Source organism: Ambystoma mexicanum, chromosome 5p, assembly GCF_040938575.1.
Source record: "Ambystoma mexicanum isolate Mex_15411 chromosome 5p, UKY_AmexF1_1, whole genome shotgun sequence".
In the NCBI taxonomy this organism is placed as follows: Eukaryota; Metazoa; Chordata; class Amphibia; order Caudata; family Ambystomatidae; genus Ambystoma; species Ambystoma mexicanum.
In genome coordinates this window covers 717,120,058-717,143,213 of record NC_090930.1, presented here as the reverse complement: position 1 = coordinate 717,143,213, position 23,156 = coordinate 717,120,058, and the positions used below count along the sequence as shown (strand labels likewise).

The following is a 23,156-nucleotide window of genomic DNA, read 5'->3' as shown; positions in this document are numbered from 1 at the left end:
TGGACTGCCCTAGACCACCTTTACTCAAAGCACACACTCTGGTCGGGGACTCGAAGCCAGGCCCGTGGCAGTGAAAGCACCAAATCCTCACCACTAGGCCACCGGGGAAACGACTGCAGCACCCGGGAGGTTTCCGCAACCGTACTTGCAGTCAGCTGGAGGCTATTGTAATGCTGTTAAGTGAGAGACGTTTGCCGCTCGCAAGCCAATTCCATCCAACCTCCTGCAGGGGGCACTCTGGGCTGGTTTTCCACTTGTTCGCCTGCTGCTGAAACAGCAAAGATTAAATTCGAAGCCCTTTGCAGCAGCTCACCAGGATGGCCGAGTGGTTAAGGCGTTGGACTTAAGATCCAATGGACAAGTGTCCGCGTGGGTTCGAGCCCCACTCCTGGTACAGGTTTTTACTCTTCTTACCTAAATGCGGCAGCAGCTTCGCACAAGCCCTTTCCTGCTGTCTGTAGGCAGTGCCCCTACCTCAAAGCCCTGAGGCTTGAGTTCACCTGAAAAGAGCAACAAGGAATCGTTGCCCGTAGACTCTTTTCCTGGAAAACCTTTGCATTTTTGTACCATGTCCCTCGCATCCCAAGCTTAAGCCGCCAAAGTTGGCAGAGCTTGTGCAACCCCGCCAACAGCCCTACCACCCCAAAAGAAAATTGGGCAGGGATTCCCGCCTCCGCTTCCGAAACGGGCTTCCAAACGGGCGATGCCCTGACGGGTCAGCCAGTCACCGTCTAGGCCCGGTACACCCCTGTGAATAATAGAGCGTCCAACCTCAAATCAGGCTACAGGGCCCTTCAGCCCATAGAAGGAGAACCTGTCAACAAACGGGGCGAGGGCAATGCTCGGGCCCCTTGCGAAGCCTTTGCCAAGCTCCAAAGGCTGCACTTTCCCAGCAGACCACAGCTCTGTATGCAAATCAAGCAGCTACGACCCCTCCCTCCCCTGCTTTTCTCCTCCAAACCGGTACGCAACCATTTCTGCAGCCCTCTGCCCCAGGGTCCCGGGCAAGGTCTTGGTCTGATGAGGCTAGGGATGGTGGGCGAGCTCGGCTTTGGCAGGGCGACAGGACTAATATTTTCTCTACAGCTTTGGAAGAAAGAAAGCTTCCTTTTTGGGGCACAGGCCCACTTCTAGCGGCGACAGCTTCCGGTAAGGGACCATGCTGAAAAGATGCTTGGAGTTACCGCCAGGGGAGCCACGCCGCTATTGCCTGTGAGTGAAGCTACATTTGAAAGAAATATTTTTTGAGACGCAGTTGTTTGAATTTCTGTAAAAATGTCATTCAGTAAAAGCCTCTCTTCCCTGACCGGGAATCGAACCCGGGCCGCGGCGGTGAGAGCGCTGAATCCTAACCACTAGACCACCAGGGAGACCGCTGGACAGCTCGGGAAGGCCGGGCAGTGGTGTCCGAATGCACAATGCCTGCAGGTGCCTCAAAGGCCAGTCCATTGGGGGACTGGGAAGAGAGGGGGAGGGCCGAGCAGATAGGTTCTCTCCAGCGGTGAAAAAGGAAGCTGCCTTTTTTGCGTCAAGGGCAGTCTTTCCGCAGCGACAGGAGAATGAATGGGACTCTGCCATAAACACGTTTTGCGTCGCGCTGAGGGCACTTCCTCCATTTTGTGCACGCAAATCTGCATCTGGGAGCAAGATTTCCGGTCGCCAGTTAACTGCATTGCTGTAAATAAAAATGTCAGTTGTTAAAAGAGCTCCTTTCCTGACCGGGAATCGAACCCGGGCCGCGGCGGTGAGAGCGCCGAATCCTAACCACTAGACCACCAGGGACGGTGGGTGCACCCCGTTGCGTGTCGCTCAGATGGTGGCGTCCGAGTCCAAAGGCTGAGGGCCTCTGCTACAATGGGCACCAGTGCCTGCAGGTCTTCGGGGGCCGTTTCTGCTAATAAATAAAGAAATAAAGAAATAAAGAAAGAAAGAAAGAAAGAAAGAAAACAAAAACACTTGTGATGGTCTGCGAAAAGGGGAGCTTAGAGATTGAAGACAGCATCACTTTGGGAACGTTTGCGCTTTCACTTCCAAGCGCTGATATTCCTGTCTTGCTCTCCTGAAAGGACAGCCTTCCTCGCTATGAGCTTTTGTGGGTCAGTGCTGAAGCTCCCCCTAGAGGCTGCCGCTGAAGATGCACACTCACAACTAACCCTCCTTAGGAGAACTGCTTCGTGGGAGAGCACGTTTATTAAAAGGCGGCAGGCCATGATTGCCTGCGAGACACAGCAGGGTTACCATGCAGAGTTCAAAGGGGGCTTTGCTTGTACAGCAAGTGCCGGAGGGCAAGAAGGGATGACATAGGAGCTGCCCTTTTTTCGGGCTCGCACACCAAGGCCTGCACCAGCCTTCGAGGCTCAGCCTGCCTCTGGACTGCCCTAGACCACCTTTACTCAAAGCACACACTCTGGTCGGGGACTCGAAGCCAGGCCCGTGGCAGTGAAAGCACCAAATCCTCACCACTAGGCCACCGGGGAAACGACTGCAGCACCCGGGAGGTTTCCGCAACCGTACTTGCAGTCAGCTGGAGGCTATTGTAATGCTGTTAAGTGAGAGACGTTTGCCGCTCGCAAGCCAATTCCATCCAACCTCCTGCAGGGGGCACTCTGGGCTGGTTTTCCACTTGTTCGCCTGCTGCTGAAACAGCAAAGATTCAATTCGAAGCCCTTTGCAGCAGCTCACCAGGATGGCCGAGTGGTTAAGGCGTTGGACTTAAGATCCAATGGACAAGTGTCCGCGTGGGTTCGAGCCCCACTCCTGGTACAGGTTTTTACTCTTCTTACCTAAATGCGGCAGCAGCTTCGCACAAGCCCTTTCCTGCTGTCTGTAGGCAGTGCCCCTACCTCAAAGCCCTGAGGCTTGAGTTCACCTGAAAAGAGCAACAAGGAATCGTTGCCCGTAGACTCTTTTCCTGGAAAACCTTTGCATTTTTGTACCATGTCCCTCGCATCCCAAGCTTAAGCCGCCAAAGTTGGCAGAGCTTGTGCAACCCCGCCAACAGCCCTACCACCCCAAAAGAAAATTGGGCAGGGATTCCCGCCTCCGCTTCCGAAACGGGCTTCCAAACGGGCGATGCCCTGACGGGTCAGCCAGTCACCGTCTAGGCCCGGTACACCCCTGTGAATAATAGAGCGTCCAACCTCAAATCAGGCTACAGGGCCCTTCAGCCCATAGAAGGAGAACCTGTCAACAAACGGGGCGAGGGCAATGCTCGGGCCCCTTGCGAAGCCTTTGCCAAGCTCCAAAGGCTGCACTTTCCCAGCAGACCACAGCTCTGTATGCAAATCAAGCAGCTACGACCCCTCCCTCCCCTGCTTTTCTCCTCCAAACCGGTACGCAACCATTTCTGCAGCCCTCTGCCCCAGGGTCCCGGGCAAGGTCTTGGTCTGATGAGGCTAGGGATGGTGGGCGAGCTCGGCTTTGGCAGGGCGACAGGACTAATATTTTCTCTACAGCTTTGGAAGAAAGAAAGCTTCCTTTTTGGGGCACAGGCCCACTTCTAGCGGCGACAGCTTCCGGTAAGGGACCATGCTGAAAAGATGCTTGGAGTTACCGCCAGGGGAGCCACGCCGCTATTGCCTGTGAGTGAAGCTACATTTGAAAGAAATATTTTTTGAGACGCAGTTGTTTGAATTTCTGTAAAAATGTCATTCAGTAAAAGCCTCTCTTCCCTGACCGGGAATCGAACCCGGGCCGCGCCGAATCCTAACCACTAGACCACCAGGGAGACCGCTGGACAGCTCGGGAAGGCCGGGCAGTGGTGTCCGAGTGCACAATGCCTGCAGGTGCCTCAAAGGCCAGTCCATTGGGGGACTGGGAAGAGAGGGGGAGGGCCGAGCAGATAGGTTCTCTCCAGCGGTGAAAAAGGAAGCTGCCTTTTTTGCGTCAAGGGCAGTCTTTCCGCAGCGACAGGAGAATGAATGGGACTCTGCCATAAACACGTTTTGCGTCGCGCTGAGGGCACTTCCTCCATTTTGTGCACGCAAATCTGCATCTGGGAGCAAGATTTCCGGTCGCCAGTTAACTGCATTGCTGTAAATAAAAATGTCAGTTGTTAAAAGAGCTCCTTCCCTGACCGGGAATCGAACCCGGGCCGCGGCGGTGAGAGCGCCGAATCCTAACCACTAGACCACCAGGGACGGTGGGTGCACCCCGTTGCGTGTCGCTCAGATGGTGGCGTCCGAGTCCAAAGGCTGAGGGCCTCTGCTACAATGGGCACCAGTGCCTGCAGGTCTTCGGGGGCCGTTTCTGCTAATAAATAAATAAATAAAGAAATAAAGAAAGAAAGAAAGAAAGAAAACAAAAACACTTGTGATGGTCTGCGAAAAGGGGAGCTTAGAGATTGAAGACAGCATCACTTTGGGAACGTTTGCGCTTTCACTTCCAAGCGCTGATATTCCTGTCTTGCTCTCCTGAAAGGACAGCCTTCCTCGCTATGAGCTTTTGTGGGTCAGTGCTGAAGCTCCCCCTAGAGGCTGCCGCTGAAGATGCACACTCACAACTAACCCTCCTTAGGAGAACTGCTTCGTGGGAGAGCACGTTTATTAAAAGGCGGCAGGCCATGATTGCCTGCGAGACACAGCAGGGTTACCATGCAGAGTTCAAAGGGGGCTTTGCTTGTACAGCAAGTGCCGGAGGGCAAGAAGGGATGACATAGGAGCTGCCCTTTTTTCGGGCTCGCACACCAAGGCCTGCACCAGCCTTCGAGGCTCAGCCTGCCTCTGGACTGCCCTAGACCACCTTTACTCAAAGCACACACTCTGGTCGGGGACTCGAAGCCAGGCCCGTGGCAGTGAAAGCACCAAATCCTCACCACTAGGCCACCGGGGAAACGACTGCAGCACCCGGGAGGTTTCCGCAACCGTACTTGCAGTCAGCTGGAGGCTATTGTAATGCTGTTAAGTGAGAGACGTTTGCCGCTCGCAAGCCAATTCCATCCAACCTCCTGCAGGGGGCACTCTGGGCTGGTTTTCCACTTGTTCGCCTGCTGCTGAAACAGCAAAGATTCAATTCGAAGCCCTTTGCAGCAGCTCACCAGGATGGCCGAGTGGTTAAGGCGTTGGACTTAAGATCCAATGGACAAGTGTCCGCGTGGGTTCGAGCCCCACTCCTGGTACAGGTTTTTACTCTTCTTACCTAAATGCGGCAGCAGCTTCGCACAAGCCCTTTCCTGCTGTCTGTAGGCAGTGCCCCTACCTCAAAGCCCTGAGGCTTGAGTTCACCTGAAAAGAGCAACAAGGAATCGTTGCCCGTAGACTCTTTTCCTGGAAAACCTTTGCATTTTTGTACCATGTCCCTCGCATCCCAAGCTTAAGCCGCCAAAGTTGGCAGAGCTTGTGCAACCCCGCCAACAGCCCTACCACCCCAAAAGAAAATTGGGCAGGGATTCCCGCCTCCGCTTCCGAAACGGGCTTCCAAACGGGCGATGCCCTGACGGGTCAGCCAGTCACCGTCTAGGCCCGGTACACCCCTGTGAATAATAGAGCGTCCAACCTCAAATCAGGCTACAGGGCCCTTCAGCCCATAGAAGGAGAACCTGTCAACAAACGGGGCGAGGGCAATGCTCGGGCCCCTTGCGAAGCCTTTGCCAAGCTCCAAAGGCTGCACTTTCCCAGCAGACCACAGCTCTGTATGCAAATCAAGCAGCTACGACCCCTCCCTCCCCTGCTTTTCTCCTCCAAACCGGTACGCAACCATTTCTGCAGCCCTCTGCCCCAGGGTCCCGGGCAAGGTCTTGGTCTGATGAGGCTAGGGATGGTGGGCGAGCTCGGCTTTGGCAGGGCGACAGGACTAATATTTTCTCTACAGCTTTGGAAGAAAGAAAGCTTCCTTTTTGGGGCACAGGCCCACTTCTAGCGGCGACAGCTTCCGGTAAGGGACCATGCTGAAAAGATGCTTGGAGTTACCGCCAGGGGAGCCACGCCGCTATTGCCTGTGAGTGAAGCTACATTTGAAAGAAATATTTTTTGAGACGCAGTTGTTTGAATTTCTGTAAAAATGTCATTCAGTAAAAGCCTCTCTTCCCTGACCGGGAATCGAACCCGGGCCGCGCCGAATCCTAACCACTAGACCACCAGGGAGACCGCTGGACAGCTCGGGAAGGCCGGGCAGTGGTGTCCGAGTGCACAATGCCTGCAGGTGCCTCAAAGGCCAGTCCATTGGGGGACTGGGAAGAGAGGGGGAGGGCCGAGCAGATAGGTTCTCTCCAGCGGTGAAAAAGGAAGCTGCCTTTTTTGCGTCAAGGGCAGTCTTTCCGCAGCGACAGGAGAATGAATGGGACTCTGCCATAAACACGTTTTGCGTCGCGCTGAGGGCACTTCCTCCATTTTGTGCACGCAAATCTGCATCTGGGAGCAAGATTTCCGGTCGCCAGTTAACTGCATTGCTGTAAATAAAAATGTCAGTTGTTAAAAGAGCTCCTTCCCTGACCGGGAATCGAACCCGGGCCGCGGCGGTGAGAGCGCCGAATCCTAACCACTAGACCACCAGGGACGGTGGGTGCACCCCGTTGCGTGTCGCTCAGATGGTGGCGTCCGAGTCCAAAGGCTGAGGGCCTCTGCTACAATGGGCACCAGTGCCTGCAGGTCTTCGGGGGCCGTTTCTGCTAATAAATAAATAAATAAAGAAATAAAGAAAGAAAGAAAGAAAGAAAACAAAAACACTTGTGATGGTCTGCGAAAAGGGGAGCTTAGAGATTGAAGACAGCATCACTTTGGGAACGTTTGCGCTTTCACTTCCAAGCGCTGATATTCCTGTCTTGCTCTCCTGAAAGGACAGCCTTCCTCGCTATGAGCTTTTGTGGGTCAGTGCTGAAGCTCCCCCTAGAGGCTGCCGCTGAAGATGCACACTCACAACTAACCCTCCTTAGGAGAACTGCTTCGTGGGAGAGCACGTTTATTAAAAGGCGGCAGGCCATGATTGCCTGCGAGACACAGCAGGGTTACCATGCAGAGTTCAAAGGGGGCTTTGCTTGTACAGCAAGTGCCGGAGGGCAAGAAGGGATGACATAGGAGCTGCCCTTTTTTCGGGCTCGCACACCAAGGCCTGCACCAGCCTTCGAGGCTCAGCCTGCCTCTGGACTGCCCTAGACCACCTTTACTCAAAGCACACACTCTGGTCGGGGACTCGAAGCCAGGCCCGTGGCAGTGAAAGCACCAAATCCTCACCACTAGGCCACCGGGGAAACGACTGCAGCACCCGGGAGGTTTCCGCAACCGTACTTGCAGTCAGCTGGAGGCTATTGTAATGCTGTTAAGTGAGAGACGTTTGCCGCTCGCAAGCCAATTCCATCCAACCTCCTGCAGGGGGCACTCTGGGCTGGTTTTCCACTTGTTCGCCTGCTGCTGAAACAGCAAAGATTCAATTCGAAGCCCTTTGCAGCAGCTCACCAGGATGGCCGAGTGGTTAAGGCGTTGGACTTAAGATCCAATGGACAAGTGTCCGCGTGGGTTCGAGCCCCACTCCTGGTACAGGTTTTTACTCTTCTTACCTAAATGCGGCAGCAGCTTCGCACAAGCCCTTTCCTGCTGTCTGTAGGCAGTGCCCCTACCTCAAAGCCCTGAGGCTTGAGTTCACCTGAAAAGAGCAACAAGGAATCGTTGCCCGTAGACTCTTTTCCTGGAAAACCTTTGCATTTTTGTACCATGTCCCTCGCATCCCAAGCTTAAGCCGCCAAAGTTGGCAGAGCTTGTGCAACCCCGCCAACAGCCCTACCACCCCAAAAGAAAATTGGGCAGGGATTCCCGCCTCCGCTTCCGAAACGGGCTTCCAAACGGGCGATGCCCTGACGGGTCAGCCAGTCACCGTCTAGGCCCGGTACACCCCTGTGAATAATAGAGCGTCCAACCTCAAATCAGGCTACAGGGCCCTTCAGCCCATAGAAGGAGAACCTGTCAACAAACGGGGCGAGGGCAATGCTCGGGCCCCTTGCGAAGCCTTTGCCAAGCTCCAAAGGCTGCACTTTCCCAGCAGACCACAGCTCTGTATGCAAATCAAGCAGCTACGACCCCTCCCTCCCCTGCTTTTCTCCTCCAAACCGGTACGCAACCATTTCTGCAGCCCTCTGCCCCAGGGTCCCGGGCAAGGTCTTGGTCTGATGAGGCTAGGGATGGTGGGCGAGCTCGGCTTTGGCAGGGCGACAGGACTAATATTTTCTCTACAGCTTTGGAAGAAAGAAAGCTTCCTTTTTGGGGCACAGGCCCACTTCTAGCGGCGACAGCTTCCGGTAAGGGACCATGCTGAAAAGATGCTTGGAGTTACCGCCAGGGGAGCCACGCCGCTATTGCCTGTGAGTGAAGCTACATTTGAAAGAAATATTTTTTGAGACGCAGTTGTTTGAATTTCTGTAAAAATGTCATTCAGTAAAAGCCTCTCTTTCCTGACCGGGAATCGAACCCGGGCCGCCTAACCACTAGACCACCAGGGAGACCGCTGGACAGCTCGGGAAGGCCGGGCAGTGGTGTCCGAGTGCACAATGCCTGCAGGTGCCTCAAAGGCCAGTCCATTGGGGGACTGGGAAGAGAGGGGGAGGGCCGAGCAGATAGGTTCTCTCCAGCGGTGAAAAAGGAAGCTGCCTTTTTTGCGTCAAGGGCAGTCTTTCCGCAGCGACAGGAGAATGAATGGGACTCTGCCATAAACACGTTTTGCGTCGCGCTGAGGGCACTTCCTCCATTTTGTGCACGCAAATCTGCATCTGGGAGCAAGATTTCCGGTCGCCAGTTAACTGCATTGCTGTAAATAAAAATGTCAGTTGTTAAAAGAGCTCCTTCCCTGACCGGGAATCGAACCCGGGCCGCGGCGGTGAGAGCGCCGAATCCTAACCACTAGACCACCAGGGACGGTGGGTGCACCCCGTTGCGTGTCGCTCAGATGGTGGCGTCCGAGTCCAAAGGCTGAGGGCCTCTGCTACAATGGGCACCAGTGCCTGCAGGTCTTCGGGGGCCGTTTCTGCTAATAAATAAATAAATAAAGAAATAAAGAAAGAAAGAAAGAAAGAAAACAAAAACACTTGTGATGGTCTGCGAAAAGGGGAGCTTAGAGATTGAAGACAGCATCACTTTGGGAACGTTTGCGCTTTCACTTCCAAGCGCTGATATTCCTGTCTTGCTCTCCTGAAAGGACAGCCTTCCTCGCTATGAGCTTTTGTGGGTCAGTGCTGAAGCTCCCCCTAGAGGCTGCCGCTGAAGATGCACACTCACAACTAACCCTCCTTAGGAGAACTGCTTCGTGGGAGAGCACGTTTATTAAAAGGCGGCAGGCCATGATTGCCTGCGAGACACAGCAGGGTTACCATGCAGAGTTCAAAGGGGGCTTTGCTTGTACAGCAAGTGCCGGAGGGCAAGAAGGGATGACATAGGAGCTGCCCTTTTTTCGGGCTCGCACACCAAGGCCTGCACCAGCCTTCGAGGCTCAGCCTGCCTCTGGACTGCCCTAGACCACCTTTACTCAAAGCACACACTCTGGTCGGGGACTCGAAGCCAGGCCCGTGGCAGTGAAAGCACCAAATCCTCACCACTAGGCCACCGGGGAAACGACTGCAGCACCCGGGAGGTTTCCGCAACCGTACTTGCAGTCAGCTGGAGGCTATTGTAATGCTGTTAAGTGAGAGACGTTTGCCGCTCGCAAGCCAATTCCATCCAACCTCCTGCAGGGGGCACTCTGGGCTGGTTTTCCACTTGTTCGCCTGCTGCTGAAACAGCAAAGATTCAATTCGAAGCCCTTTGCAGCAGCTCACCAGGATGGCCGAGTGGTTAAGGCGTTGGACTTAAGATCCAATGGACAAGTGTCCGCGTGGGTTCGAGCCCCACTCCTGGTACAGGTTTTTACTCTTCTTACCTAAATGCGGCAGCAGCTTCGCACAAGCCCTTTCCTGCTGTCTGTAGGCAGTGCCCCTACCTCAAAGCCCTGAGGCTTGAGTTCACCTGAAAAGAGCAACAAGGAATCGTTGCCCGTAGACTCTTTTCCTGGAAAACCTTTGCATTTTTGTACCATGTCCCTCGCATCCCAAGCTTAAGCCGCCAAAGTTGGCAGAGCTTGTGCAACCCCGCCAACAGCCCTACCACCCCAAAAGAAAATTGGGCAGGGATTCCCGCCTCCGCTTCCGAAACGGGCTTCCAAACGGGCGATGCCCTGACGGGTCAGCCAGTCACCGTCTAGGCCCGGTACACCCCTGTGAATAATAGAGCGTCCAACCTCAAATCAGGCTACAGGGCCCTTCAGCCCATAGAAGGAGAACCTGTCAACAAACGGGGCGAGGGCAATGCTCGGGCCCCTTGCGAAGCCTTTGCCAAGCTCCAAAGGCTGCACTTTCCCAGCAGACCACAGCTCTGTATGCAAATCAAGCAGCTACGACCCCTCCCTCCCCTGCTTTTCTCCTCCAAACCGGTACGCAACCATTTCTGCAGCCCTCTGCCCCAGGGTCCCGGGCAAGGTCTTGGTCTGATGAGGCTAGGGATGGTGGGCGAGCTCGGCTTTGGCAGGGCGACAGGACTAATATTTTCTCTACAGCTTTGGAAGAAAGAAAGCTTCCTTTTTGGGGCACAGGCCCACTTCTAGCGGCGACAGCTTCCGGTAAGGGACCATGCTGAAAAGATGCTTGGAGTTACCGCCAGGGGAGCCACGCCGCTATTGCCTGTGAGTGAAGCTACATTTGAAAGAAATATTTTTTGAGACGCAGTTGTTTGAATTTCTGTAAAAATGTCATTCAGTAAAAGCCTCTCTTCCCTGACTGGGAATCGAACCCGGGCCGCGGCGGTGAGAGCGCCGAATCCTAACCACTAGACCACCAGGGAGACCGCAGCACAACTCGGGAAGGCCGGGCAGTGGTGTCCGAGTGCACAATGCCTGCAGGTGCCTCAAAGGCCAGTCCATTGGGGGACTGGGAAGAGAGGGGGAGGGCCGAGCAGATAGGTTCTCTCCAGCGGTGAAAAAGGAAGCTGCCTTTTTTGCGTCAAGGGCAGTCTTTCCGCAGCGACAGGAGAATGAATGGGACTCTGCCATAAACACGTTTTGCGTCGCGCTGAGGGCACTTCCTCCATTTTGTGCACGCAAATCTGCATCTGGGAGCAAGATTTCCGGTCGCCAGTTAACTGCATTGCTGTAAATAAAAATGTCAGTTGTTAAAAGAGCTCCTTCCCTGACCGGGAATCGAACCCGGGCCGCGGCGGTGAGAGCGCTGAATCCTAACCACTAGACCACCAGGGACGGTGGGTGCACCCCGTTGCGTGTCGCTCAGATGGTGGCGTCTGAGTCCAAAGGCTGAGGGCCTCTGCTACAATGGGCACCAGTGCCTGCAGGTCTTCGGGGGCCGTTTCTGCTAATAAATAAATAAATAAAGAAATAAAGAAAGAAAGAAAGAAAGAAAGAAAGAAAGAAAACAAAAACACTTGTGATGGTCTGCGAAAAGGGGAGCTTAGAGATTGAAGACAGCATCACTTTGGGAACGTTTGCGCTTTCACTTCCAAGCGCTGATATTCCTGTCTTGCTCTCCTGAAAGGACAGCCTTCCTCGCTATGAGCTTTTGTGGGTCAGTGCTGAAGCTCCCCCTAGAGGCTGCCGCTGAAGATGCACACTCACAACTAACCCTCCTTAGGAGAACTGCTTCGTGGGAGAGCACGTTTATTAAAAGGCGGCAGGCCATGATTGCCTGCGAGACACAGCAGGGTTACCATGCAGAGTTCAAAGGGGGCTTTGCTTGTACAGCAAGTGCCGGAGGGCAAGAAGGGATGACATAGGAGCTGCCCTTTTTTCGGGCTCGCACACCAAGGCCTGCACCAGCCTTCGAGGCTCAACCTGCCTCTGGACTGCCCTAGACCACCTTTACTCAAAGCACACACTCTGGTCGGGGACTCGAAGCCAGGCCCGTGGCAGTGAAAGCACCAAATCCTCACCACTAGGCCACCGGGGAAACGACTGCAGCACCCGGGAGGTTTCCGCAACCGTACTTGCAGTCAGCTGGAGGCTATTGTAATGCTGTTAAGTGAGAGACGTTTGCCGCTCGCAAGCCAATTCCATCCAACCTCCTGCAGGGGGCACTCTGGGCTGGTTTTCCACTTGTTCGCCTGCTGCTGAAACAGCAAAGATTCAATTCGAAGCCCTTTGCAGCAGCTCACCAGGATGGCCGAGTGGTTAAGGCGTTGGACTTAAGATCCAATGGACAAGTGTCCGCGTGGGTTCGAGCCCCACTCCTGGTACAGGTTTTTACTCTTCTTACCTAAATGCGGCAGCAGCTTCGCACAAGCCCTTTCCTGCTGTCTGTAGGCAGTGCCCCTACCTCAAAGCCCTGAGGCTTGAGTTCACCTGAAAAGAGCAACAAGGAATCGTTGCCCGTAGACTCTTTTCCTGGAAAACCTTTGCATTTTTGTACCATGTCCCTCGCATCCCAAGCTTAAGCCGCCAAAGTTGGCAGAGCTTGTGCAACCCCGCCAACAGCCCTACCACCCCAAAAGAAAATTGGGCAGGGATTCCCGCCTCCGCTTCCGAAACGGGCTTCCAAACGGGCGATGCCCTGACGGGTCAGCCAGTCACCGTCTAGGCCCGGTACACCCCTGTGAATAATAGAGCGTCCAACCTCAAATCAGGCTACAGGGCCCTTCAGCCCATAGAAGGAGAACCTGTCAACAAACGGGGCGAGGGCAATGCTCGGGCCCCTTGCGAAGCCTTTGCCAAGCTCCAAAGGCTGCACTTTCCCAGCAGACCACAGCTCTGTATGCAAATCAAGCAGCTACGACCCCTCCCTCCCCTGCTTTTCTCCTCCAAACCGGTACGCAACCATTTCTGCAGCCCTCTGCCCCAGGGTCCCGGGCAAGGTCTTGGTCTGATGAGGCTAGGGATGGTGGGCGAGCTCGGCTTTGGCAGGGCGACAGGACTAATATTTTCTCTACAGCTTTGGAAGAAAGAAAGCTTCCTTTTTGGGGCACAGGCCCACTTCTAGCGGCGACAGCTTCCGGTAAGGGACCATGCTGAAAAGATGCTTGGAGTTACCGCCAGGGGAGCCACGCCGCTATTGCCTGTGAGTGAAGCTACATTTGAAAGAAATATTTTTTGAGACGCAGTTGTTTGAATTTCTGTAAAAATGTCATTCAGTAAAAGCCTCTCTTCCCTGACCGGGAATCGAACCCGGGCCGCGGCGATGAGAGCGCCGAATCCTAACCACTAGACCACCAGGGAGACCGCTGGACAGCTCGGGAAGGCCGGGCAGTGGTGTCCGAGTGCACAATGCCTGCAGGTGCCTCAAAGGCCAGTCCATTGGGGGACTGGGAAGAGAGGGGGAGGGCCGAGCAGATAGGTTCTCTCCAGCGGTGAAAAAGGAAGCTGCCTTTTTTGCGTCAAGGGCAGTCTTTCCGCAGCGACAGGAGAATGAATGGGACTCTGCCATAAACACGTTTTGCGTCGCGCTGAGGGCACTTCCTCCATTTTGTGCACGCAAATCTGCATCTGGGAGCAAGATTTCCGGTCGCCAGTTAACTGCATTGCTGTAAATAAAAATGTCAGTTGTTAAAAGAGCTCCTTCCCTGACCGGGAATCGAACCCGGGCCGCGGCGGTGAGAGCGCCGAATCCTAACCACTAGACCACCAGGGACGGTGGGTGCACCCCGTTGCGTGTCGCTCAGATGGTGGCGTCCGAGTCCAAAGGCTGAGGGCCTCTGCTACAATGGGCACCAGTGCCTGCAGGTCTTCGGGGGCCGTTTCTGCTAATAAATAAATAAATAAAGAAATAAAGAAAGAAAGAAAGAAAGAAAGAAAACAAAAACACTTGTGATGGTCTGCGAAAAGGGGAGCTTAGAGATTGAAGACAGCATCACTTTGGGAACGTTTGCGCTTTCACTTCCAAGCGCTGATATTCCTGTCTTGCTCTCCTGAAAGGACAGCCTTCCTCGCTATGAGCTTTTGTGGGTCAGTGCTGAAGCTCCCCCTAGAGGCTGCCGCTGAAGATGCACACTCACAACTAACCCTCCTTAGGAGAACTGCTTCGTGGGAGAGCACGTTTATTAAAAGGCGGCAGGCCATGATTGCCTGCGAGACACAGCAGGGTTACCATGCAGAGTTCAAAGGGGGCTTTGCTTGTACAGCAAGTGCCGGAGGGCAAGAAGGGATGACATAGGAGCTGCCCTTTTTTCGGGCTCGCACACCAAGGCCTGCACCAGCCTTCGAGGCTCAGCCTGCCTCTGGACTGCCCTAGACCACCTTTACTCAAAGCACACACTCTGGTCGGGGACTCGAAGCCAGGCCCGTGGCAGTGAAAGCACCAAATCCTCACCACTAGGCCACCGGGGAAACGACTGCAGCACCCGGGAGGTTTCCGCAACCGTACTTGCAGTCAGCTGGAGGCTATTGTAATGCTGTTAAGTGAGAGACGTTTGCCGCTCGCAAGCCAATTCCATCCAACCTCCTGCAGGGGGCACTCTGGGCTGGTTTTCCACTTGTTCGCCTGCTGCTGAAACAGCAAAGATTCAATTCGAAGCCCTTTGCAGCAGCTCACCAGGATGGCCGAGTGGTTAAGGCGTTGGACTTAAGATCCAATGGACAAGTGTCCGCGTGGGTTCGAGCCCCACTCCTGGTACAGGTTTTTACTCTTCTTACCTAAATGCGGCAGCAGCTTCGCACAAGCCCTTTCCTGCTGTCTGTAGGCAGTGCCCCTACCTCAAAGCCCTGAGGCTTGAGTTCACCTGAAAAGAGCAACAAGGAATCGTTGCCCGTAGACTCTTTTCCTGGAAAACCTTTGCATTTTTGTACCATGTCCCTCGCATCCCAAGCTTAAGCCGCCAAAGTTGGCAGAGCTTGTGCAACCCCGCCAACAGCCCTACCACCCCAAAAGAAAATTGGGCAGGGATTCCCGCCTCCGCTTCCGAAACGGGCTTCCAAACGGGCGATGCCCTGACGGGTCAGCCAGTCACCGTCTAGGCCCGGTACACCCCTGTGAATAATAGAGCGTCCAACCTCAAATCAGGCTACAGGGCCCTTCAGCCCATAGAAGGAGAACCTGTCAACAAACGGGGCGAGGGCAATGCTCGGGCCCCTTGCGAAGCCTTTGCCAAGCTCCAAAGGCTGCACTTTCCCAGCAGACCACAGCTCTGTATGCAAATCAAGCAGCTACGACCCCTCCCTCCCCTGCTTTTCTCCTCCAAACCGGTACGCAACCATTTCTGCAGCCCTCTGCCCCAGGGTCCCGGGCAAGGTCTTGGTCTGATGAGGCTAGGGATGGTGGGCGAGCTCGGCTTTGGCAGGGCGACAGGACTAATATTTTCTCTACAGCTTTGGAAGAAAGAAAGCTTCCTTTTTGGGGCACAGGCCCACTTCTAGCGGCGACAGCTTCCGGTAAGGGACCATGCTGAAAAGATGCTTGGAGTTACCGCCAGGGGAGCCACGCCGCTATTGCCTGTGAGTGAAGCTACATTTGAAAGAAATATTTTTTGAGACGCAGTTGTTTGAATTTCTGTAAAAATGTCATTCAGTAAAAGCCTCTCTTCCCTGACCGGGAATCGAACCCGGGCCGCGGCGGTGAGAGCGCCGAATCCTAACCACTAGACCACCAGGGAGACCGCAGCACAACTCGGGAAGGCCGGGCAGTGGTGTCCGAGTGCACAATGCCTGCAGGTGCCTCAAAGGCCAGTCCATTGGGGGACTGGGAAGAGAGGGGGAGGGCCGAGCAGATAGGTTCTCTCCAGCGGTGAAAAAGGAAGCTGCCTTTTTTGCGTCAAGGGCAGTCTTTCCGCAGCGACAGGAGAATGAATGGGACTCTGCCATAAACACGTTTTGCGTCGCGCTGAGGGCACTTCCTCCATTTTGTGCACGCAAATCTGCATCTGGGAGCAAGATTTCCGGTCGCCAGTTAACTGCATTGCTGTAAATAAAAATGTCAGTTGTTAAAAGAGCTCCTTCCCTGACCGGGAATCGAACCCGGGCCGCGGCGGTGAGAGCGCCGAATCCTAACCACTAGACCACCAGGGACGGTGGGTGCACCCCGTTGCGTGTCGCTCAGATGGTGGCGTCTGAGTCCAAAGGCTGAGGGCCTCTGCTACAATGGGCACCAGTGCCTGCAGGTCTTCGGGGGCCGTTTCTGCTAATAAATAAATAAATAAAGAAATAAAGAAAGAAAGAAAGAAAGAAAGAAAACAAAAACACTTGTGATGGTCTGCGAAAAGGGGAGCTTAGAGATTGAAGACAGCATCACTTTGGGAACGTTTGCGCTTTCACTTCCAAGCGCTGATATTCCTGTCTTGCTCTCCTGAAAGGACAGCCTTCCTCGCTATGAGCTTTTGTGGGTCAGTGCTGAAGCTCCCCCTAGAGGCTGCCGCTGAAGATGCACACTCACAACTAACCCTCCTTAGGAGAACTGCTTCGTGGGAGAGCACGTTTATTAAAAGGCGGCAGGCCATGATTGCCTGCGAGACACAGCAGGGTTACCATGCAGAGTTCAAAGGGGGCTTTGCTTGTACAGCAAGTGCCGGAGGGCAAGAAGGGATGACATAGGAGCTGCCCTTTTTTCGGGCTCGCACACCAAGGCCTGCACCAGCCTTCGAGGCTCAGCCTGCCTCTGGACTGCCCTAGACCACCTTTACTCAAAGCACACACTCTGGTCGGGGACTCGAAGCCAGGCCCGTGGCAGTGAAAGCACCAAATCCTCACCACTAGGCCACCGGGGAAACGACTGCAGCACCCGGGAGGTTTCCGCAACCGTACTTGCAGTCAGCTGGAGGCTATTGTAACGCTGTTAAGTGAGAGACGTTTGCCGCTCGCAAGCCAATTCCATCCAACCTCCTGCAGGGGGCACTCTGGGCTGGTTTTCCACTTGTTCGCCTGCTGCTGAAACAGCAAAGATTCAATTTGAAGCCCTTTGCAGCAGCTCACCAGGATGGCCGAGTGGGCTTAAGATCCAATGGACAAGTGTCCGCGTGGGTTCGAGCCCCACTCCTGGTACAGGTTTTTACTCTTCTTACCTAAATGCGGCAGCAGCTTCGCACAAGCCCTTTCCTGCTGTCTGTAGGCAGTGCCCCTACCTCAAAGCCCTGAGGCTTGAGTTCACCTGAAAAGAGCAACAAGGAATCGTTGCCCGTAGACTCTTTTCCTGGAAAACCTTTGCATTTTTGTACCATGTCCCTCGCATCCCAAGCTTAAGCCGCCAAAGTTGGCAGAGCTTGTGCAACCCCGCCAACAGCCCTACCACCCCAAAAGAAAATTGGGCAGGGATTCCCGCCTCCGCTTCCGAAACGGGCTTCCAAACGGGCGATGCCCTGACGGGTCAGCCAGTCACCGTCTAGGCCCGGTACACCCCTGTGAATAATAGAGCGTCCAACCTCAAATCAGGCTACAGGGCCCTTCAGCCCATAGAAGGAGAACCTGTCAACAAACGGGGCGAGGGCAATGCTCGGGCCCCTTGCGAAGCCTTTGCCAAGCTCCAAAGGCTGCACTTTCCCAGCAGACCACAGCTCTGTATGCAAATCAAGCAGCTACGACCCCTCCCTCCCCTGCTTTTCTCCTCCAAACCGGTACGCAACCATTTCTGCAGCCCTCTGCCCCAGGGTCCCGGGCAAGGTCTTGGTCTGATGAGGCTAGGGATGGTGGGCGAGCTCGGCTTTGGCAGGGCGACAGGACTAATATTTTCTCTACAGCTTTGGAAGAAAGAAAGCTTCCTTTTTGGGGCACAGGCCCACTTCTAGCGGCGACAGCTTCCGGTAAGGGACCATGCTGAAAAGATGCTTGGAGTTACCGCCAGGGGAGCCACGCCGCTATTGCCTGTGAGTGAAGCTACATTTGAAAGAAATATTTTTTGAGACGCAGTTGTTTGAATTTCTGTAAAAATGTCATTCAGTAAAAGCCTCTCTTCCCTGACCGGGAATCGAACCCGGGCCGCGGCGGTGAGAGCGCCGAATCCTAACCACTAGACCACCAGGGAGACCGCTGGACAGCTCGGGAAGGCCGGGCAGTGGTGTCCGAGTGCACAATGCCTGCAGGTGCCTCAAAGGCCAGTCCATTGGGGGACTGGGAAGAGAGGGGGAGGGCCGAGCAGATAGGTTCTCTCCAGCGGTGAAAAAGGAAGCTGCCTTTTTTGCGTCAAGGGCAGTCTTTCCGCAGCGACAGGAGAATGAATGGGACTCTGCCATAAACACGTTTTGCGTCGCGCTGAGGGCACTTCCTCCATTTTGTGCACGCAAATCTGCATCTGGGAGCAAGATTTCCGGTCGCCAGTTAACTGCATTGCTGTAAATAAAAATGTCAGTTGTTAAAAGAGCTCCTTCCCTGACCGGGAATCGAACCCGGGCCGTGGCGGCGCTACCACTAGACCACCAGGGACGGTGGGTGCACCCCGTTGCGTGTCGCTCAGATGGTGGCGTCCGAGTCCAAAGGCTGAGGGCCTCTGCTACAATGGGCACCAGTGCCTGCAGGTCTTCGGGGGCCGTTTCTGCTAATAAATAAATAAATAAAGAAAGAAAGAAAGAAAGAAAGAAAGAAAACAAAAACACTTGTGATGGTCTGCGAAAAGGGGAGCTTAGAGATTGAAGACAGCATCACTTTGGGAACGTTTGCGCTTTCACTTCCAAGCGCTGATATTCCTGTCTTGCTCTCCTGAAAGGACAGCCTTCCTCGCTATGAGCTTTTGTGGGTCAGTGCTGAAGCTCCCCCTAGAGGCTGCCGCTGAAGATGCACACTCACAACTAACCCTCCTTAGGAGAACTGCTTCGTGGGAGAGCACGTTTATTAAAAGGCGGCAGGCCATGATTGCCTGCGAGACACAGCAGGGTTACCATGCAGAGTTCAAAGGGGGCTTTGCTTGTACAGCAAGTGCCGGAGGGCAAGAAGGGATGACATAGGAGCTGCCCTTTTTTCGGGCTCGCACACCAAGGCCTGCACCAGCCTTCGAGGCTCAGCCTGCCTCTGGACTGCCCTAGACCACCTTTACTCAAAGCACACACTCTGGTCGGGGACTCGAAGCCAGGCCCGTGGCAGTGAAAGCACCAAATCCTCACCACTAGGCCACCGGGGAAACGACTGCAGCACCCGGGAGGTTTCCGCAACCGTACTTGCAGTCAGCTGGAGGCTATTGTAATGCTGTTAAGTGAGAGACGTTTGCCGCTCGCAAGCCAATTCCATCCAACCTCCTGCAGGGGGCACTCTGGGCTGGTTTTCCACTTGTTCGCCTGCTGCTGAAACAGCAAAGATTAAATTCGAAGCCCTTTGCAGCAGCTCACCACGATGGCCGAGTGGTTAAGGCGTTGGACTTAAGATCCAATGGACAAGTGTCCGCGTGGGTTCGAGCCCCACTCCTGGTACAGGTTTTTACTCTTCTTACCTAAATGCGGCAGCAGCTTCGCACAAGCCCTTTCCTGCTGTCTGTAGGCAGTGCCCCTACCTCAAAGCCCTGAGGCTTGAGTTCACCTGAAAAGAGCAACAAGGAATCGTTGCCCGTAGACTCTTTTCCTGGAAAACCTTTGCATTTTTGTACCATGTCCCTCGCATCCCAAGCTTAAGCCGCCAAAGTTGGCAGAGCTTGTGCAACCCCGCCAACAGCCCTACCACCCCAAAAGAAAATTGGGCAGGGATTCCCGCCTCCGCTTCCGAAACGGGCTTCCAAACGGGCGATGCCCTGACGGGTCAGCCAGTCACCGTCTAGGCCCGGTACACCCCTGTGAATAATAGAGCGTCCAACCTCAAATCAGGCTACAGGGCCCTTCAGCCCATAGAAGGAGAACCTGTCAACAAACGGGGCGAGGGCAATGCTCGGGCCCCTTGCGAAGCCTTTGCCAAGCTCCAAAGGCTGCACTTTCCCAGCAGACCACAGCTCTGTATGCAAATCAAGCAGCTACGACCCCTCCCTCCCCTGCTTTTCTCCTCCAAACCGGTACGCAACCATTTCTGCAGCCCTCTGCCCCAGGGTCCCGGGCAAGGTCTTGGTCTGATGAGGCTAGGGATGGTGGGCGAGCTCGGCTTTGGCAGGGCGACAGGACTAATATTTTCTCTACAGCTTTGGAAGAAAGAAAGCTTCCTTTTTGGGGCACAGGCCCACTTCTAGCGGCGACAGCTTCCGGTAAGGGACCATGCTGAAAAGATGCTTGGAGTTACCGCCAGGGGAGCCACGCCGCTATTGCCTGTGAGTGAAGCTACATTTGAAAGAAATATTTTTTGAGACGCAGTTGTTTGAATTTCTGTAAAAATGTCATTCAGTAAAAGCCTCTCTTCCCTGACCGGGAATCGAACCCGGGCCGCGGCGGTGAGAGCGCTGAATCCTAACCACTAGACCACCAGGGAGACCGCTGGACAGCTCGGGAAGGCCGGGCAGTGGTGTCCGAATGCACAATGCCTGCAGGTGCCTCAAAGGCCAGTCCATTGGGGGACTGGGAAGAGAGGGGGAGGGCCGAGCAGATAGGTTCTCTCCAGCGGTGAAAAAGGAAGCTGCCTTTTTTGCGTCAAGGGCAGTCTTTCCGCAGCGACAGGAGAATGAATGGGACTCTGCCATAAACACGTTTTGCGTCGCGCTGAGGGCACTTCCTCCATTTTGTGCACGCAAATCTGCATCTGGGAGCAAGATTTCCGGTCGCCAGTTAACTGCATTGCTGTAAATAAAAATGTCAGTTGTTAAAAGAGCTCCTTTCCTGACCGGGAATCGAACCCGGGCCGCGGCGGTGAGAGCGCCGAATCCTAACCACTAGACCACCAGGGACGGTGGGTGCACCCCGTTGCGTGTCGCTCAGATGGTGGCGTCCGAGTCCAAAGGCTGAGGGCCTCTGCTACAATGGGCACCAGTGCCTGCAGGTCTTCGGGGGCCGTTTCTGCTAATAAATAAAGAAATAAAGAAATAAAGAAAGAAAGAAAGAAAGAAAGAAAACAAAAACACTTGTGATGGTCTGCGAAAAGGGGAGCTTAGAGATTGAAGACAGCATCACTTTGGGAACGTTTGCGCTTTCACTTCCAAGCGCTGATATTCCTGTCTTGCTCTCCTGAAAGGACAGCCTTCCTCGCTATGAGCTTTTGTGGGTCAGTGCTGAAGCTCCCCCTAGAGGCTGCCGCTGAAGATGCACACTCACAACTAACCCTCCTTAGGAGAACTGCTTCGTGGGAGAGCACGTTTATTAAAAGGCGGCAGGCCATGATTGCCTGCGAGACACAGCAGGGTTACCATGCAGAGTTCAAAGGGGGCTTTGCTTGTACAGCAAGTGCCGGAGGGCAAGAAGGGATGACATAGGAGCTGCCCTTTTTTCGGGCTCGCACACCAAGGCCTGCACCAGCCTTCGAGGCTCAGCCTGCCTCTGGACTGCCCTAGACCACCTTTACTCAAAGCACACACTCTGGTCGGGGACTCGAAGCCAGGCCCGTGGCAGTGAAAGCACCAAATCCTCACCACTAGGCCACCGGGGAAACGACTGCAGCACCCGGGAGGTTTCCGCAACCGTACTTGCAGTCAGCTGGAGGCTATTGTAATGCTGTTAAGTGAGAGACGTTTGCCGCTCGCAAGCCAATTCCATCCAACCTCCTGCAGGGGGCACTCTGGGCTGGTTTTCCACTTGTTCGCCTGCTGCTGAAACAGCAAAGATTCAATTCGAAGCCCTTTGCAGCAGCTCACCAGGATGGCCGAGTGGTTAAGGCGTTGGACTTAAGATCCAATGGACAAGTGTCCGCGTGGGTTCGAGCCCCACTCCTGGTACAGGTTTTTACTCTTCTTACCTAAATGCGGCAGCAGCTTCGCACAAGCCCTTTCCTGCTGTCTGTAGGCAGTGCCCCTACCTCAAAGCCCTGAGGCTTGAGTTCACCTGAAAAGAGCAACAAGGAATCGTTGCCCGTAGACTCTTTTCCTGGAAAACCTTTGCATTTTTGTACCATGTCCCTCGCATCCCAAGCTTAAGCCGCCAAAGTTGGCAGAGCTTGTGCAACCCCGCCAACAGCCCTACCACCCCAAAAGAAAATTGGGCAGGGATTCCCGCCTCCGCTTCCGAAACGGGCTTCCAAACGGGCGATGCCCTGACGGGTCAGCCAGTCACCGTCTAGGCCCGGTACACCCCTGTGAATAATAGAGCGTCCAACCTCAAATCAGGCTACAGGGCCCTTCAGCCCATAGAAGGAGAACCTGTCAACAAACGGGGCGAGGGCAATGCTCGGGCCCCTTGCGAAGCCTTTGCCAAGCTCCAAAGGCTGCACTTTCCCAGCAGACCACAGCTCTGTATGCAAATCAAGCAGCTACGACCCCTCCCTCCCCTGCTTTTCTCCTCCAAACCGGTACGCAACCATTTCTGCAGCCCTCTGCCCCAGGGTCCCGGGCAAGGTCTTGGTCTGATGAGGCTAGGGATGGTGGGCGAGCTCGGCTTTGGCAGGGCGACAGGACTAATATTTTCTCTACAGCTTTGGAAGAAAGAAAGCTTCCTTTTTGGGGCACAGGCCCACTTCTAGCGGCGACAGCTTCCGGTAAGGGACCATGCTGAAAAGATGCTTGGAGTTACCGCCAGGGGAGCCACGCCGCTATTGCCTGTGAGTGAAGCTACATTTGAAAGAAATATTTTTTGAGACGCAGTTGTTTGAATTTCTGTAAAAATGTCATTCAGTAAAAGCCTCTCTTCCCTGACCGGGAATCGAACCCGGGCCGCGCCGAATCCTAACCACTAGACCACCAGGGAGACCGCTGGACAGCTCGGGAAGGCCGGGCAGTGGTGTCCGAGTGCACAATGCCTGCAGGTGCCTCAAAGGCCAGTCCATTGGGGGACTGGGAAGAGAGGGGGAGGGCCGAGCAGATAGGTTCTCTCCAGCGGTGAAAAAGGAAGCTGCCTTTTTTGCGTCAAGGGCAGTCTTTCCGCAGCGACAGGAGAATGAATGGGACTCTGCCATAAACACGTTTTGCGTCGCGCTGAGGGCACTTCCTCCATTTTGTGCACGCAAATCTGCATCTGGGAGCAAGATTTCCGGTCGCCAGTTAACTGCATTGCTGTAAATAAAAATGTCAGTTGTTAAAAGAGCTCCTTCCCTGACCGGGAATCGAACCCGGGCCGCGGCGGTGAGAGCGCCGAATCCTAACCACTAGACCACCAGGGACGGTGGGTGCACCCCGTTGCGTGTCGCTCAGATGGTGGCGTCCGAGTCCAAAGGCTGAGGGCCTCTGCTACAATGGGCACCAGTGCCTGCAGGTCTTCGGGGGCCGTTTCTGCTAATAAATAAATAAATAAAGAAATAAAGAA

General features: G+C 54.5%; 24 non-coding genes across 24 annotated transcripts; 9 read left to right on the top strand and 15 right to left on the bottom strand.

Moving 5' to 3' along the window:
• Window positions 1-311: 311 nt before the first annotated feature.
• On the top strand, window positions 312-394 carry TRNAL-UAA (transfer RNA leucine (anticodon UAA)). The gene has a single exon. It is a non-coding gene; the product is annotated as a tRNA-Leu (tRNA).
• A 904-nt stretch (window positions 395-1,298) lies between these two features.
• On the bottom strand, window positions 1,299-1,370 carry TRNAE-CUC (transfer RNA glutamic acid (anticodon CUC)). The gene has a single exon. It is a non-coding gene; the product is annotated as a tRNA-Glu (tRNA).
• Window positions 1,371-1,710: 340 nt separating this feature from the next.
• On the bottom strand, window positions 1,711-1,782 carry TRNAE-CUC (transfer RNA glutamic acid (anticodon CUC)). Its single transcript has one exon. It is a non-coding gene; the product is annotated as a tRNA-Glu (tRNA).
• An 898-nt stretch (window positions 1,783-2,680) lies between these two features.
• Window positions 2,681-2,763, top strand: TRNAL-UAA (transfer RNA leucine (anticodon UAA)). Its single transcript has one exon. It is a non-coding gene; the product is annotated as a tRNA-Leu (tRNA).
• Window positions 2,764-4,067: 1,304 nt separating this feature from the next.
• On the bottom strand, window positions 4,068-4,139 carry TRNAE-CUC (transfer RNA glutamic acid (anticodon CUC)). Its single transcript has one exon. It is a non-coding gene; the product is annotated as a tRNA-Glu (tRNA).
• Window positions 4,140-5,033: 894 nt separating this feature from the next.
• Window positions 5,034-5,116, top strand: TRNAL-UAA (transfer RNA leucine (anticodon UAA)). The gene has a single exon. It is a non-coding gene; the product is annotated as a tRNA-Leu (tRNA).
• A 1,304-nt stretch (window positions 5,117-6,420) lies between these two features.
• TRNAE-CUC (transfer RNA glutamic acid (anticodon CUC)) lies at window positions 6,421-6,492 on the bottom strand. Its single transcript has one exon. It is a non-coding gene; the product is annotated as a tRNA-Glu (tRNA).
• An 894-nt stretch (window positions 6,493-7,386) lies between these two features.
• TRNAL-UAA (transfer RNA leucine (anticodon UAA)) lies at window positions 7,387-7,469 on the top strand. The gene has a single exon. It is a non-coding gene; the product is annotated as a tRNA-Leu (tRNA).
• A 1,296-nt stretch (window positions 7,470-8,765) lies between these two features.
• Window positions 8,766-8,837, bottom strand: TRNAE-CUC (transfer RNA glutamic acid (anticodon CUC)). The gene has a single exon. It is a non-coding gene; the product is annotated as a tRNA-Glu (tRNA).
• Window positions 8,838-9,731: 894 nt separating this feature from the next.
• TRNAL-UAA (transfer RNA leucine (anticodon UAA)) lies at window positions 9,732-9,814 on the top strand. Its single transcript has one exon. It is a non-coding gene; the product is annotated as a tRNA-Leu (tRNA).
• A 904-nt stretch (window positions 9,815-10,718) lies between these two features.
• TRNAE-CUC (transfer RNA glutamic acid (anticodon CUC)) lies at window positions 10,719-10,790 on the bottom strand. Its single transcript has one exon. It is a non-coding gene; the product is annotated as a tRNA-Glu (tRNA).
• Window positions 10,791-11,130: 340 nt separating this feature from the next.
• On the bottom strand, window positions 11,131-11,202 carry TRNAE-CUC (transfer RNA glutamic acid (anticodon CUC)). Its single transcript has one exon. It is a non-coding gene; the product is annotated as a tRNA-Glu (tRNA).
• A 906-nt stretch (window positions 11,203-12,108) lies between these two features.
• TRNAL-UAA (transfer RNA leucine (anticodon UAA)) lies at window positions 12,109-12,191 on the top strand. Its single transcript has one exon. It is a non-coding gene; the product is annotated as a tRNA-Leu (tRNA).
• A 904-nt stretch (window positions 12,192-13,095) lies between these two features.
• TRNAE-CUC (transfer RNA glutamic acid (anticodon CUC)) lies at window positions 13,096-13,167 on the bottom strand. The gene has a single exon. It is a non-coding gene; the product is annotated as a tRNA-Glu (tRNA).
• Window positions 13,168-13,507: 340 nt separating this feature from the next.
• Window positions 13,508-13,579, bottom strand: TRNAE-CUC (transfer RNA glutamic acid (anticodon CUC)). Its single transcript has one exon. It is a non-coding gene; the product is annotated as a tRNA-Glu (tRNA).
• An 898-nt stretch (window positions 13,580-14,477) lies between these two features.
• On the top strand, window positions 14,478-14,560 carry TRNAL-UAA (transfer RNA leucine (anticodon UAA)). Its single transcript has one exon. It is a non-coding gene; the product is annotated as a tRNA-Leu (tRNA).
• A 904-nt stretch (window positions 14,561-15,464) lies between these two features.
• On the bottom strand, window positions 15,465-15,536 carry TRNAE-CUC (transfer RNA glutamic acid (anticodon CUC)). The gene has a single exon. It is a non-coding gene; the product is annotated as a tRNA-Glu (tRNA).
• Window positions 15,537-15,876: 340 nt separating this feature from the next.
• Window positions 15,877-15,948, bottom strand: TRNAE-CUC (transfer RNA glutamic acid (anticodon CUC)). Its single transcript has one exon. It is a non-coding gene; the product is annotated as a tRNA-Glu (tRNA).
• A 1,873-nt stretch (window positions 15,949-17,821) lies between these two features.
• TRNAE-CUC (transfer RNA glutamic acid (anticodon CUC)) lies at window positions 17,822-17,893 on the bottom strand. Its single transcript has one exon. It is a non-coding gene; the product is annotated as a tRNA-Glu (tRNA).
• A 1,292-nt stretch (window positions 17,894-19,185) lies between these two features.
• TRNAL-UAA (transfer RNA leucine (anticodon UAA)) lies at window positions 19,186-19,268 on the top strand. Its single transcript has one exon. It is a non-coding gene; the product is annotated as a tRNA-Leu (tRNA).
• A 904-nt stretch (window positions 19,269-20,172) lies between these two features.
• TRNAE-CUC (transfer RNA glutamic acid (anticodon CUC)) lies at window positions 20,173-20,244 on the bottom strand. Its single transcript has one exon. It is a non-coding gene; the product is annotated as a tRNA-Glu (tRNA).
• Window positions 20,245-20,584: 340 nt separating this feature from the next.
• On the bottom strand, window positions 20,585-20,656 carry TRNAE-CUC (transfer RNA glutamic acid (anticodon CUC)). Its single transcript has one exon. It is a non-coding gene; the product is annotated as a tRNA-Glu (tRNA).
• Window positions 20,657-21,554: 898 nt separating this feature from the next.
• Window positions 21,555-21,637, top strand: TRNAL-UAA (transfer RNA leucine (anticodon UAA)). Its single transcript has one exon. It is a non-coding gene; the product is annotated as a tRNA-Leu (tRNA).
• Window positions 21,638-22,941: 1,304 nt separating this feature from the next.
• Window positions 22,942-23,013, bottom strand: TRNAE-CUC (transfer RNA glutamic acid (anticodon CUC)). Its single transcript has one exon. It is a non-coding gene; the product is annotated as a tRNA-Glu (tRNA).
• Between the last annotated feature and the right edge of the window lie 143 nt (window positions 23,014-23,156).